Consider the following 15,871-nt stretch of genomic DNA (forward strand, 5'->3'; position numbering starts at 1 on the left):
GATCTGAGCTTGTCCAGTTGTGAAGAAACACCAAAATATAGTCATAGATTTTCTAAAGAGAAAAATATAGGCAAGAAGTATACAAAGGGTTTGGAAGATGAATTGATTCAATTTGTTCATTTGATTAGCACTATTGGTGAAAATCGTACCTTAGAAATCTAATACTAGGTGGATCACAATGGCCAAGACAGTCAATACCGCAATCTCCCTGTAGTTTAATGTCCATCTACAATAAAACAATGACAATACACATCATTTTAGAAGAAAAAAAATGAAGTATCATAGAAGTCTCAGAGGAGAAGCCGGACAGTTTTTCAGGAAGGTAAAGGAATGATTTATTCTAAGACTATCTGGTGTCAATATGAGTGAATTGAAATTTACTGACAGATAACATTCTTCATTTTTAAAGAAAAGTATTATTTCCCAAGTGTTATTCTAGTTGTTTCTACTGCGTTCCAATAATTTACAGTATGAATGGCTGCTGTTTTTTCTATGAGAACTGTCCTTTTCTTAAGAACCAGAAGCCTCCATCAATAGGGGCTGCTGTTTTAATTGTTTCTCTTTTTCCCCCACAGGGAGAGGGATGGTTTGTACTGATGACATCATAATTTGTTACATAAAGCAAAATTCCGCGAAAGAGTGTCTATACTTGATTTCCTCTCCTCACGTTACTCTCGAACCTACTTGAATCAGGCTTTCATCTCCATCCCCCTACAGAAACCAGTACCGTCAAGGTAACAAATAACCTGCACATTGCTTATTACAATAGTCAATTTCCAATTCTCAAGGTATTAGATCAGCAAGCTCTTCATCACTATTTCCTTCTCCAGTGATTTATTTTTCTTGATATTCAGGGCACCATTCTCTGTTTTCCTCTACACTATTGACTATTTCATTGCAGACTCTTCTCCTAATTTAGTGAGACCTGTAAAATCTGGAGTGCCTGGGCATTGGACTTCTACTCTTTCCTATGATTACTTTCTTGGTGATTCACCTAGACAGGGCTTTAACTAGTGTCTTTGTGCTGGTGATGCCCAAATTTATATACTTTATCTTTGTAATAGATTGAAATTATGGTTTCCCTCTTTCCTAGATGAGAATTATATCCCCCAAATCTAAAAAGCAAAATTCAGACTTGACCATGCAACTAACTCTGGACAATGAAATGGTAATGGAGATTATTTTGTCCATCCCCAGGAGAAGCTTCATGACCAGTGTGAGACTTATGTTGTTTTTCCCTTGTGCTATGAGCCTGGCAAAGTGTTAAACACATCTGCTTGTCATTCTGGGTCTCATAGTCAAAGCAACTTGGAGTACAGCCTTAGCAGCCCCAAGGTGGCTATGTAATATGAGTGAGTATTTAAAAATGTGTTTGCCATAAGCCACTGAGGTTTGGGAGTCCCTTGTTTTTGCTGCATATGAAATATTCTGACAGCTGAAAACCTCTCTTTTTCCCAGATCTCACATACTGCCTCTTTAGTGAACACCTGCAGACTGTTGTTTTACATGGTCCAAATAAACTCCTCATGATTTTCCTTTAAGTTTTTTCTTCCTGCAATCTTCTTTATCTCACTAAATGGCAATTCCATTCCTTCTGTTGATCAGGCCTTGATTTGTATTTTCTCTCACAGTTGCAAATCAATCTATTGGCAGATCCTGTGAACTTCAACATATACTATTTTATGTCTATAAATATATGATTGTTTTTAAAATTATGTTTTAAATTTTTACTATTTATTTTTTGTTGTAGAGGTGAGTTTTCTCTACGTTGTCCAGGCTGATCTCAAACTCTTGGGTTCAAGCTGTCCTCCTGCCTCAGTCTCCCAAAGTGCTGGGATTAAAGGTGTGAGCCCCTGTGTTTGGCTATATGACTGTTTTTTTGTTGTTGCTACTTTGTTTTTACAGTTTCCTCTCTAATACAACTTATCATCTTCTCTAAACTGAAAAAATCCTGACTGATCATTCTCTCTTTGCCTCTTTGCCTCTCCTTAATATTACATTCATTGTTTCTGCAGCCTGAGTGATCACACTATTCCTGTGCTCAAAAGTCCTTAGAGTCATTAGAGATTTTTGCCATTGCCTAGAGAACCTCTGACCTACCTCCACCTATTATCTCCCTCTCCCTACTCTATTTCAGCCACATGGGCCCACGGTGGTTCTTCCGCAGGGTCTTTGCACTGCTGTTCCCTATGTCTGGAATGCTTTTTCCCTAATACCAAGAGGGCTCAATCTTTCACTGACTTTTGGTCTTTTCCTGCGATATCATTGGATTTATGGGCCCACCCTTGTCTACTGTACAGAAATAGCAAGTCTGACCTGTGCACACTGCTCTTCTAATCACCTTCATCTTAATTTTTCTCTAAAGTGCTTAACACCATGAGACAAATCATGTATATACTTGTTTTATCTATCTTCTCCTACTTGACTACAACCAGGATTTAACTGTTTTGTCCACAACTGTACCTCTTGTGCCCAGATCAGAGTCTGGCATATACATGTGCTCAGTAATACATGTCAATCAATGATGGGCAGGGATGCAGAGAGCTATAAGGTCCTGGCTGTTCCGCTTACTGCCTTTGGGGCCTTGGACAACTTATTAACTTCTGTGCCTTAGTTTTTATAATCTGGAAAGTGAGAATAATTGACCCTATCTCATACGATTTCTGTGAACCATTTTAAAGGGAAATATATAGATATAGAACTTAGAACATGATTGGTACAAAGTAAGTGATAATGAATATTACCAAAAAGGAAGACAGGAATAAAATAGTAGACTTCTATTTATTCCAATAGAAGACAGGAATAAAATTGGTGAGTATAATGTACATGACAAATTCGTAGTCTCTGATTTTGGCTGAGCTGTTGCAAATTGAATCAAGTCACATAATCCTTACCCTCTATGCCTCCGTGTTCTTGTCTATAAATTAATAAAAATAATAGAATTTAAAGAATTGGAGATAATGTATATATAATGTCCAGCCCAAGACTTACCCAGAGTAGGCACAAAAATATTTACCATTATAATGAGAAAGATTTTTTGAGTGATTAATTTGTATCAGAAAGTTACTTCTTTGGCAATCCTGTCAGATAGTTATTGTTATTATTCAACTTTTCCAAATAAATTGTGGACAGATTTGGAAACTTGTACAAGAACATGTGCTAATAAGTGGTGGAGCTGGGATTTTCTATTTACTGACTTACTAATTCATAAGTATGAGTGTTCATCTTCATAGAATTTAAAATCAATCTGGCAGGGAAGTGGTTGATATAAAGAAAGTTGAGTAAATAGCGCTGTGGGATTTAAATAACCATCCAAGCCAATAATAAAAACTTCTACATGGCAGATATGGAACTTTTATGCCATGGGTTGTGTTAACTGTAGGAATTCAGATCAAAGAAAGAGCAAACCCACAGCCAGTATCATACTGAATGGGCAAAAACTGAAAGCATTCCTTTTGAAAACTGGCACAAGACAGGGATGCCCTCTCTCACCCCTCCTATTCAACATAATTGTGGAAGTTCTGGCCAGGGCAATCAGGCAGGAGAAAGAAATAAAGGATTTCACTTAGTAAAAGAGGAAGTCAAATTGTCCCTGTTTGCAGAAGACATGATTGTATAGTTAGAAAACTCCATTGTCTCAGCCCAAAATCTCTTTAAACTGATAGCAACTTCGGCAAAGTCTCAGGATACAAAATCAATCAGCAAAAATCACAAGCATTCTTATACACCAATAACAGACAAACAGAGAGCCAAATCATGAGTGAACTCCCATTCACAATTGCTTCAAAGAGAATAAAATGCCTAGGAATCCAACTTACAAGGGATGTGAAGGACCTCTTCAAGGAGAACTACAAACCACTGCTCAACGAAATAAAAGAGGATACAAACAAATGGAAGAATATTCCATGCTCATGGATAGGAAGAATCAATATCATGAAAATGGCCATACTGCCTAAGGTAATTTATAGATTCAATGCCATCCCCATCAAGCTACCAATGACTTTCTTCACAGAACTGGGGAAAAAAACTACTTTAAAATTCACGTGGAATCAAAAAAGAGCCAGCATTGCCAAGACAATCATAAGCCAAAAGAACAAAGCTGGAGGCATGATGCTACCTGACTTCAAACTATACAAGGCTACAGTAACCAAAACAGCATGGTACTGGTACCAAAACAGAGATATAGACCAATGGAACAGAACAGAACCCTCAGAAATAATACCACACATCTACAACCATCTGATCTTTGACAAACCTGACAAAAACAAGAAATGGGGAAAGGATTCCCTATTTAATAAATGGTGCTGGGAAAACTGGCTAGCCATATGTAGAAAGCTGAAACTGGATCCCTTCCTTACACCTTATACAAAAAGTATTTCAAGATGGATTAGAGACTTAAATGTTAGATCTAAAACCATAAAAACCCTAGAAGAAAACCTAGGCAATACCATTCAGGACATAGGCATGGACAAGGACTTCATGTCTAAAACACCAAAAGCAACGGCAACAAAAGCCAAAATTGACAAATGGGATCTAATCAAACTAAAGAGCTTCTGCACAGCAAAAGAAACAACCATTAGAGTGAACAGGCAACCTACAGAATGGGAGAAAATTTTTGCAATCGACTCATCTGACAAAGGTCTAATATCCAGAACCTACAAAGAACTCAAACAAATTTACAAGAAAAAAACAACCCCACCAAAAAGTGGGCAAAGGATATGAAAGACACTTCTCAAAAGAAGACATTTATGCAGCCAACAAATACATGAAAAAATATTCATCACTCGCCATTAGAGAAATGCAAATCAAAACCACAATGAGATACCATCCACACCAGTTAGAATGGAGATCATTAAAAAGTCAGGAAACAATAGGTGCTGGAGAGGATATGGAGAAATAGGAACACTTTTAAACTGTTGGTGGGACTGTAAACTAGTTCAACCATTGTGGAAGACAGTGTGGTGATTCCTCAAGGATCTAGAACTAGAAATATCATTTGACCCAGCCATCCCATTACTGGGTATATACCCAAAGGATTATAAATCATGCTGCTGTAAAGACACATGCACATGTATGTTTATTGCGGCACTATTCACAATCACAAAGACTTGGAATCAACCCAAATGTCCATCAATGACAGACTCATTTAAGAAAATGTGGCACATATACACCATGGAATACTATGCAGCCATAAAAAGGATGAGTTCATGTCCTTTGTAAGGACATGGATGCAGCTGGAAACCATCATTCTCAGCAAACTATCACAAGAACAGAAAACCAAACACTGCAGGTTTTCACTCATAGATGGAAATTGAACAATGAGAACACTTGGACACAGGAAGGGGAACATCACACACCAGGGCCTCTCATGGCGTGGGGGCAGGGGGGAGGGATAGCATTAGGAGATATATCTAATGTAAATGACCAGTTAATGGGTGTGGCACACCAACATGGCACATGTATACATATGTAACAAACCTCCACATTGTGCACATGTACCCTAGAACTTAAAGTATAATAAATACATACATACATACATACATACATACATAAAACAAAGAAAGAGCAACAAGGGAATTTTTGAAGAAGAAAAATAACTCTGGTTGTGTGTTGACATGGTGAGTAAGATTTAAACAGATTCACCTGAGGATTGACCAGTCACACCTGTGCTGTCATTTCTGAGTCTTCATCTCCTCCCTCCCATCTCTGTGGTAAGATTGTCACCTCTGGCTTTTTTTGCTACTTCCAGAAGCATAGCTGTTCTTTAGGATTGGTTCTGTTATACGTATATTCCAGATAAAAGGCTTGTGGACGTTTTTCTGAATAGATGTAATAAATCTGAAAAAAAGAAGCTGTTTGTTTTGTATCTTGAGCTTATAAAACATCCAATAACTCATCCAAAAGCTTAATTTCTCATAAGCAAGGAAAGAAGAAAAATAACATTGGGGGTTATCTATTATGCTTTACATAGTATCACCTAATCCTCGGAAAACAATTTAAGGTAAATAATAGATCTCTATTTTATAGATGACAGAATTGATGTTTAGAGAGATAAAGTAACTTGTTCAAAGTCATGTAGCTTTGGTGAAGGCTTGAATACAGGAGGATCTTCCTTCAAACAGGCACTTTTCCTGGCCTCTTCATTCTACTAAATATACCTAAAGGATGTTAAGGAGGTAAAATGAAAAGTAGAGCAAACATTTTCAGTTTTTAGCTCTGAATTTTTGGCTGACATTTTAATTCATCTGTTTAAAACTTATGTTAACTTAAAACCCTGAAGTTCCTTTGGAAAAAGAAACAAAAATTATTATATATTTTAACTTTTGGGAAATATATGGGGGAAAATATTAACAACTAGAGAGAGATCTAAGACTAATAAGATATATATCTGTATATATATGATTATTTAAATATATATATTTCTAAATCTATATATGCTTATTTGAATATATATACTTCTATATCTGTATACATATGTTAATTCATACGATATCTATATCTATATACACATCCATATCTATCAATTGATTCGTTAATCTGTTGATCTATCTCTATTAGATAAGATGATTCTCCCAATGTATCACCATGCTCTTCTTCCTATGTTGAAACAAATTACTATGTACTTGCCAATATATCTTTAAAAATAGAAGCTATAATCCAAATCTGATGTATTTCCTTCCCCGTGAGCATAGAATCCCTTTTCCTGGGGAACAATAAGTGTAAAAGAAGGCTTAATAAATGCCATTGGGGAGGCAGTGATGGACATACAGCTGTATACAACCTGTATTAGCAGGTGGCAAGTAGCATTACTATCTTTCCTGATAAAACCTGCAAAATGTTTTGTAGGGAGGATGCCTGGGTTCTCTGAGTAAGGGGTTTGCCCAGGCATTGAAAAAAACATAGTGAAGAAATGAGATGCCAAAACTAGGACCAGAGGAGGGATCCAGAAGGCTCTCTCATGCAGGTAAAACTGTGAGGTTTGTATAATTTGCTACCTGGGAGTTATTAATAATAAAGTGATGTGCTATGTGGGTACTGTCATTCTGATTTTCCTGGAGGTTTTCAGACAAAAGTTATCCCTAACTACAAAGACACATCACTGCCTCAGGCTGATGCAAAAGACACTATTGTCAGATTGCTCTGAGAAATCTGGACCTGCCTCTATCCTCACTGTCTGAATACTTGTTTCAAAAGAGCAGCCTCATCACTGCCTACCAGAAGTATGACTGGCTGGTCTCCCACTGCTGTTTCTTAGCATGAGTAAGAAATCCCACTACATGCTGTTTTCAGCCTGTCTAAATGTTTATTTTCTGCTTTAGCTGCAAATCTTACACTTCTTTCTCCAGTTTTTTTTCCATTGTGTTAAAATACTGAGTAAGTGCTCTGGTCTACACTAGGTCACACATTCTTTTTAAAGATTGTTGTTGGAGACCTTGTACTTGCTAGTCTTATGTAACATGATGAAGTTTTTCAGAGAAATAAATTGAGCGAAAATATCATTTAGTATAGCTTAACGCAGGTCCAAAGACTGAGGAAAATCACACCATGAAAAAATAAAAGTAAAAATTAAAAAGGCACACCTTTTTCTTTTTCCTTTTTCTGTTCTACAGCATTATACAGAACGTGGCTTTGTCCAGGCACTCCCCTACTCAATTATTTCAGTGGACCTACATTGCCTACTGAGAAAAGGAGAAATACTGTGTCCTGTGTGCTGATGACAAGTTAGCGACTTTGTACAATTGATTTAGTCCTCAGAAACCTGCTACTCTACTTTCCCAATAGTGCATGTAGCCATAAATGGACAAGTTTGGCTTTCTATACCCTTTGCAGCATTAAGCTCATATCCCTCTATGCCTTCATGGACTCCACCTCCTAGCCACAGTCATCCACTTTGGTTTCTATGTTTTTCTCATCATTGAGAGTTTGCTCATGTGGTTCCTCCCTGCACCCCCTCCCAAAAATGCCCTTCTCCTTGTATTTCACCTTCAGATCCTAAGATTCTAGCACTCCCTTATTCATGCAGCTTCCTGTTATCTCTCTGTTGTGCTCCAAGCTGCTACTCCAAGCACATTCTGATCGCTCCCTCCTCTGAATGGCTAATGGCCAAAATAAGGTATGTGAAATTCCTGAACACATTTTCTACCTGTGCCATCTTTTTGCATGTGCATATCTTTCTATAAGACCCTAAGATCTTGTGTAAATAGGGTCATTCATTATATTTTATACCATATGTTAATAAATGATTTAATAGGCTAAGGATCTAACATCCAAGTTTTAAAAAATGTGAATGTTTAAAAGTATGTTTTATTCTAAATTCTAATTAAGTTCTGATGAAATTTTTATTTTCTTTATGCTTTGAATATTTATTATATTAATTTTAATTTAGCTTATAAAGTGATAGAATTCAATAGCAAAGACACAGAATCATCCTAAATGCCCACCAACCATGGATTGGATAAAGGAAATGTGGTACATATATACCATAAAATACTATGCAGCCATAAAAAGACAAAGTATTTCCTTTGCAGAAACATGGATGCAGCTGGAGGCTATTATCCTGTGTGAATTAATGCAGGAACAGAAAACCAAATACCAAATGTTATCACTTTTAAGTAGGAGCTCAATATTGAGTACTCATGAACATAAATATGACAATAATAGATAATGAAGACTACTATTGGGGAGAAAGGAAGGGAGAAAAGGTTTGAAAAACTAATTGTTGGGTACTATGCTTAGTACCTAGGTGGTGGGGTCTTTTGTACTTCAAACCTCAGCATCACAAAGTATAACCAGCTGACAAACTTGCACGTGAACCCCCTGAATCTAAACTAAAAGTTGAAAAAGAAAAAAAAAGGAAACCAAAAGAAAGTGGTAGAATAGAAACTCAATGTTAAAAAAGGACAAAGGGAGAGATGAAGACAAACAGCAACAACAACAAAAAGAGAGATTTGAAGGTAAAATAGTGAGTTTTGAGTATAGAGTGACATTACAGAAAGTACAATTTCATTAATCTGTGAATATAAGAAAAGTGTGGTGATGCCATTTTGTAAATAATGGCACTCCTTCAATATTAAATACTCACAGGAAAAGTAAACTAATTTCCATATAAATACAAATCGCTGTGCTAAGTGAAAGTACATACATCTTCTCACACAGACATGTAATGTCAAGGTTAGTATCAACTTTTTATGGGACAGAAATTCAGACTGAGAGACATTATTGCTTGTCTAATGCCACAGAGCATCTAGATGACAAATAAAAATGTGCTGTAGCTGAATTGAAAGTTCATGAGATGGAGAGTAGCTTCACAGGATCCTGTGGAACTGGACATTGTAACCAGATGCCAGTTTGTTAAGCATGTCTGGTTTGCACCAGTGATCCCAGTGCACCAATTTATATCACTGGCTGCCCTTTCTCACTTTTCTGCCCCACACGCATAGTGCTCCCACATTACTTTGAATACCTCTGTAAACCCCGTTATATAAAATTCACACCCAGCTGCTGAGGAACACAAATGCTGTTCTACCCAAGAAGGTTTGCATTTTGAAAGGGAGGAGATAGCTAGACCCATGGTAAATACAAACAGATTTTATCTGTCAGTTGAAATAATTATTAAAAATGATAGAATGAATATCAGCAATGGTCTAGTGATTTTATAAAATTGGGAGCATTCTTGGGAAACTTTAATCTAGGAAAAACATATGCTTTTATTGTACAATAGAGAACACTCTTGAGAGTGTCTCTAGACGCTTTTTTAGACAAATTAGAATGACGGTCACACTATTTAAAACACCTGCTGAGTAAACAGACAACCTAAAGAATAGGAAAAGATATTCACAAACTATGCATCCAACAATGTTCAAATAACCAGAATCTAAAAGGAACTTAAACAATTCAACAAGTAAAAAAACCAAGTAACCCCATTAAAAAGTGGACAAAATACATGAACAAACACTTCTCCAAAAAAGACATACAAAACAGCCAGAAAACACTTAAAAAATGCTCAACATCAGTCATCATCAGAGGAATGCAAGTCAAAAACATAATGTGATATATCACAATAGTCAGAATGGCTATTATTAAACGTCAAAAAATAACATGCTGGCAAGGCTGCAGAGAAAAGGGAACACTTATACTTTGTTGGTCAGAATGCAAATTAGCTCAGTCACTGTGGAAAGCAGTTTGGAGATTTCTAAAATAACTTAAAACAGAACTGCCATTCGACTTGGCAATCCCATTACTGGGTATATGCCAAAGGCAAGTAAGTAGTTCTACCAAAAAGACACATGAACTCATATGTTCATCACAGCCCCATTCACAATCGCAAAGATATGGAATCAACCTAGACATCCACCAACAGTAAATTGGGGAAAGAAAATGTGGTACATATACACCATGGAATACTACATAGCCATAAAAAAGAATGAAATCATGTCCTTAGCTGCAACATGGATTCAACTGGAGGCCATTTTCCTAAGTAAATTAACACAGGAGCAGAAAACCAAATACAACATGTTCTCACTTATAAGTGGGAGCTAAATATTGCATACTCACGGACATAAAGATAAGAACAATAGACACAGGAGACTACTGGAGGGAGGAGAATGCGAGGGGAGCAAAGGCTGAAAAACTGCCTATTGGGTGTTATGCTCACTACCAGGATGACAAGGTTGTTTGCACACCAAACATCAGTGTCACACAATCTACCCATGTAACAAATCTGCACATGCACTTTCTGAATCTAAAATAGAGCTTGAAATAAGAAAAATAAATAAGTAAATAAGATACTTGCTCAACTATGTGTGAGTGCCTTGTCATTTATTTTAGGTTTTAAAGAAATAATATTTGGAAGATTGACAAATTGTTAAAGGTTTTAAGATGCTTCACTAAACATTCTTTAAATATAACCTGTATACTTAATATGGTGAAACTCAATGTGTGATGCTTAAATTCCAGAACATGAGACGTTGTCTCAATTTGCTCTGGGTCATGGAGTAAATTACTGTAATCTTTAACTTGTTCAGATATTAAAAGGACCGTATGAATGTCATGTAATGAATTAATTTCCTTTTACCCAGTTGCTTATGTATGCAGTTTTGAGCAGCACAGTTCATGTTATGCAAGACAATAGTTTCTATTGTTGCTATTACTATAGTTATTAGAGAGATAATTCTTTTTCTTTGTAAAAATGAAACATTTTAAAATTACATGAAGAATGGAGTAAGATAAACATCAGGAAATAGATCAGGTTAGAAAAATGATGAGACTTTATAAAATACCTAACATGTCAAGAACAGTTGATTATAAAATTATTACATTAATGCACTGCCCACTATGATCTATGAAATTTTTAGCTTCCATCTGTCCATGCTAGAATGCTAGAATGCTAGAATAACTTATTAAAAGTGCGTATTTGTTTTTCAGTCTTTTTTTTTGGCAGCTGCTATATTTTACATCATTGTTACAAGGAGTGAAACATAACTAACCAATAAACTGGGATAATTCCTTGGTTATTGGCACATGAGACATGTTTCTTGAAACATAGTAGTGTGTTGAACCAATATTTGAGCATTTACTATTAAAAAATCATGGTTATAGATAGTGAGGAACAAAAAATACTTTATTTCATCAAATTTAAGATGTAATTTCTTTCAAAATGCTACATTTTTATATATGTTTTTGAAGGAAAAAGATGCTAGATGCCATAGATTATAAGATACATCTTTCATGTTTTCCTTGACAGTGATAACAAAGAGAAAAAGATACATTATGATTTCAAGTATGTGAAATTGCAACACTCTGGGCTTTAAACTCAATAAAAAATTATATGGTCTGGTTTACTAAGACAATGAATTCAGTGCACAGTTAAGGAACAGAAAATCTATAGGAGAGGCATCTTTACACATTTTTACCAAAGGGAATGACAAAATGAAAATTGGTGTCTCATTTGCATTGGGCCTGGAAAGCTAATTTAAGGAAACTGGATGTGGTTAATTCTTGGAACAATTAAATACTCTTGGAGAGTAGGTGGTCATAATCCGAAGAATTAATTCAATATGAAGGAATTCAATATGAAGAATAAATTTAAGATGAGAAATTCTGGAGTCAGGAAAATAAAGAGAACTCATAAAATTAAAGTAACAAGACCCTGGTCATAAGTAAAGGCAGAAAGATTAAACAGAAACTTTGCAATGAATAAATTATTCTAATAGATGCTGGTGAATGAAAAGGGAATGAAATTAGTAGAATCTAGTACATTAATACTTCAAAATTTGAAGTGTGAATGACGGAAACAAGCTGGTATAGTGCTTGTGGAGAGAATAAAGCTAAGAAATAAAGCTAAGAAAATGATTTTAGTGTTAGATGTTGTAGACGGTTGTAGACGTCTACATGACGTAGACGGGGCTACTGATTGACTACTAAGATCATATTGGAAATTTATAGTTACAGCAAAAAGGAAAAGTTAGGGCTTATGTGATAAATTTAAGAATAATGATAGCAGACATATAATGTCTTCTCTTCCTCCTCCTCTCACTAAGGAAAAGGTAAAATGCAGAATTTGTTACACATTTTGGCCACATATGTACTGGCCCCTTGGAGTCACCCACTGTGTGTTTTTTCCTCATACATGATTTGACTATTTTTTTTTCTCTCTCTCTTTCTCTCTGCTCCCTCCCCTCCTTCTCCTTATCTCTTGCTCCCTCTCTTTCACCCACTCAACCTTGTTTGAGAAATTGACTGATAAACCGTGATTTGTGTCTGATCAGATTATTTATAATTTAATGCATAAGGCAGATACACACATACACAATTCTACACAAGGAAAATACAATCAGCAAAACACAAAATTTGTAAGCAAAATATTATTAGGGTTCAGAGACTGAGAAATACTTCTGGCCAAAGAGAATTCCTTCTGCCAGATGAAGTCTGTGGAGTAGGAGAATATGAGTTCTACTGTGAATCATGGTTAGAATTATTCAGAAATAAGTATTGCTGATGTTTGCCTAGTTTAAAAAAGTCAACTGTAAAACAGTGTAGAAAAGAATGAAAATTGTTCATTTTCTCACAAAAGAGAAATAACCACATTAAATAATAAGTCCTTCCTCTCATCTATATTGGTTTTTATAGATGGGCCATACTGTGTATATGTTGTGTAACTTGATTTTACCACTTAATGTTACATCCTAAGCATTTACCCAACTCTTTAAAGAATATAGACAGCAATACTTACCAATTATGTATACTGTCTTAGGTGGATAAATTTTACTTAATTTTTTATTGTTACACATTTTGATATTTCCAAGTTTCTTTATTATAAGTAATGCCCCAACACTTGTCAGATTAGTTTCTTAGGATAGGTTGCTATCAGTGACATTACTGCATAAAAGGTGTGAATAATTTGAAAACTTGTAAACTGGTAAACATAGTAAACTGGTAAACTGGTAACTTTTACATGGAAACATGGAAAACTTGTAAACTGGTAAACATTTGAAAACTGGTAGATGTGACCAAACAGCTTTCTCTACAGATTGTGAAAATGTACAATGCCATTTGAGTATGAGAGTGCCTATCTTAAGTACTCTTACATTTGTTCAATATTTTTACTTCCATTATGAATGTATAATGATTGGAATGAGAAAAATCATTTTTTAAGAACTATGTATTTCATTAATTTAAAACATTAAACACTTATAAAATAATGTGTTAGATAGACACAGTTTGTCTTTTAGATGCTGTGTTTAACCTAATTTGACCATGTGTTGAGGTTTATAACTATGCAATAGATTTGTTGTATGATTTCATTATAGGTTAGAATAGTAATCCTCTGTCAGATTTCTTTGAAATGTATTTCAATGTATATTGTTTAACAGATTATTCAGAAAATCGATTCTACAAACCCTTCAATTTTTGGTTTCTTCCATCGCTCTTAAGCCATCAAATCCTTTCCATATTTAATAAATTAATTACTAAGTATATAATTTATTATTGAAATAATTTATTAAAGTACATTTTATTATTCAATCCTTGTGAGATTTACTTTATCAAAAAAAGTAGAATTTATCAAGTACCAATTTTTAAATAGCCTGTTTGTCTATTCACTTTGTGATTTCTCCTTTAAGACACATTAACCAACTATATACCTCCAGGTCTACTTCTGGTCTCTCTATTCTGTTCACTTGATATTACCATCTATCACTATGCCACAACCAAACTCATTTAAACTATTTGAGCTTTCAAATTTGTTTAGTTTCAGCTGGGGGCAGTGACTCATGCCTGTAACCCCAGAACTTTGGGAGGCCAAGGCAGGCAGATCATGAGGTCAGGAGTTCAAGATCAGCCAGCCTGGCCAACATGGTGAAGCCCTGTCTCTACTAAAAATACAAAAATTAGCTGGGCATGGTGGCACACATCTGTAATCCCAGCTATTTGGGAGGCTGAGGCGGGAGAATCTTTGAATCCGGGACGGGGATGTTGCAGTGAGCAGAGATCGCACCATTGCACTCCAACCTGGGCGATGAACAATGAGCAAGACTCCATCTCAACAAATAAATAAATAAATAAATATAAAAATACATAAAATTTGTTTTGCTTATTCATCCAAGCTCATTACGAAAGCATATATTAGTTTACATTTTTCTTTAAGTATCTCAGTGGGATTTTGGTTTCTTTACAATCTTGCTCCGTTTCTACTGGGATATTTTACATATTTTAATGCTACCACAATTTAGTGCTTTTTTAAACTTTATGTCATCTAAATAATTATTGACGATAAAAATAAACATTTTTGAATGTTGTATAATTACCCTTTAATCCATAAACTTAGGGAACTTTAATTAGTTCAGTTAATAATCTTAGTTTTAAAAATGTTTAAGGATTCTTTTCTTCTCAAATAATTATCTTTTCTTCTTCTCCTTTGATTTATCCTATGCTTTATTGTAATGACCATTATTTCCTGGATAACTTTTTAAAAAATGTTTTGAAACCGGTGGTAACAAACAGCTTTGTTTTTTCCTGATCTTAGTGAGAAGGCAATTTTGTTTCACTGTTAAGTGTGCTATTGACTGTTGCTTTAAAATAGTCTTTTGAGTTAATATGTATTTAATGCTTTTCTAAAGTCAATTCGACATATTTTCTCTTATGAATCACTTGATCTGCTATTCTATATTAATATATTTCATAGCATTAAAGTAGAAATTCACTTCTAAGATAAATCCTATTGAGACGAGATAGGGCGCATTTAGGGTGATATGGCTATAGACAATAAACCTTATTTTGTAGTTCAAAGCTACTCTATTAACTAAATCTCTGCAATTCCTCTGTGTATAAACTTGTCACTTATTTTTACCACAGTGAAAATATTTATTCTGTGGTTATCTTTTCAGGTTTCAACTTTAAGACTCTACTACATCCAGAATGTAAATTACTGAGTTTTCTGTCTACTCCTTTACTTTGGAAGCATTATTTCTTTTTTAATGTTATTAAAGTTAAAAGTGTATAGGATTGAAAGAAGGATTACTCCTGAAATATTTGAGCTTAAAGATTATCTCATAGATTTTATGTTCTCTATTATAATTACTTCAGTAAAAATTTCTGGCCAACACACTATTAAACCACATTGTAGAAAATTTAGAAACTTGAGAGAAATAAAATCACCTAGTTTAAATTTATCAATAATCTATTTATCTACCCATCTACCTATAGATCAATTTATACAAATTGACATTGTACTTCATATAAAATTTTGATTTATTTTTTATTTTACATCATCTCAGCAAAATTGTTGATGTTTTGGCTTATAATACATTTTAACAATTATTTTAACTCAGCTCTATATTTGAGATAGCTCAGTAATTCATATCGTAAAGTTTCA

General features: G+C 34.8%; 1 protein-coding gene across 14 annotated transcripts in view; it reads left to right on the forward strand.

Moving 5' to 3' along the window:
• Positions 1-308: 308 nt before the first annotated feature.
• Positions 309-15,871, forward strand: part of LOC103881450 (caspase recruitment domain-containing protein 18) — a 269,585-nt gene continuing 254,022 nt past the window's right edge. For 2 of the 14 annotated variants that reach the window (XR_637750.3, XR_001895092.3), the window contains exons 1-3: positions 371-734; positions 6,847-6,964; positions 8,024-8,113. The gene's annotated coding sequence lies outside the window, so the exon portion shown is untranslated. Of the gene's footprint in view, positions 735-6,846; positions 6,978-7,610; positions 7,722-8,023; positions 8,114-11,743; positions 13,850-13,871; positions 13,936-15,871 lie in introns of those variants that run through there. The other 12 variants (XR_004177382.1, XR_004177383.1, XR_637753.4 and 9 more) reach the window with 12 other exon arrangements.

Source organism: Papio anubis, chromosome 12, assembly GCF_008728515.1.
Source record: "Papio anubis isolate 15944 chromosome 12, Panubis1.0, whole genome shotgun sequence".
Lineage (NCBI taxonomy): Eukaryota > Metazoa > Chordata > Mammalia > Primates > Cercopithecidae > Papio > Papio anubis.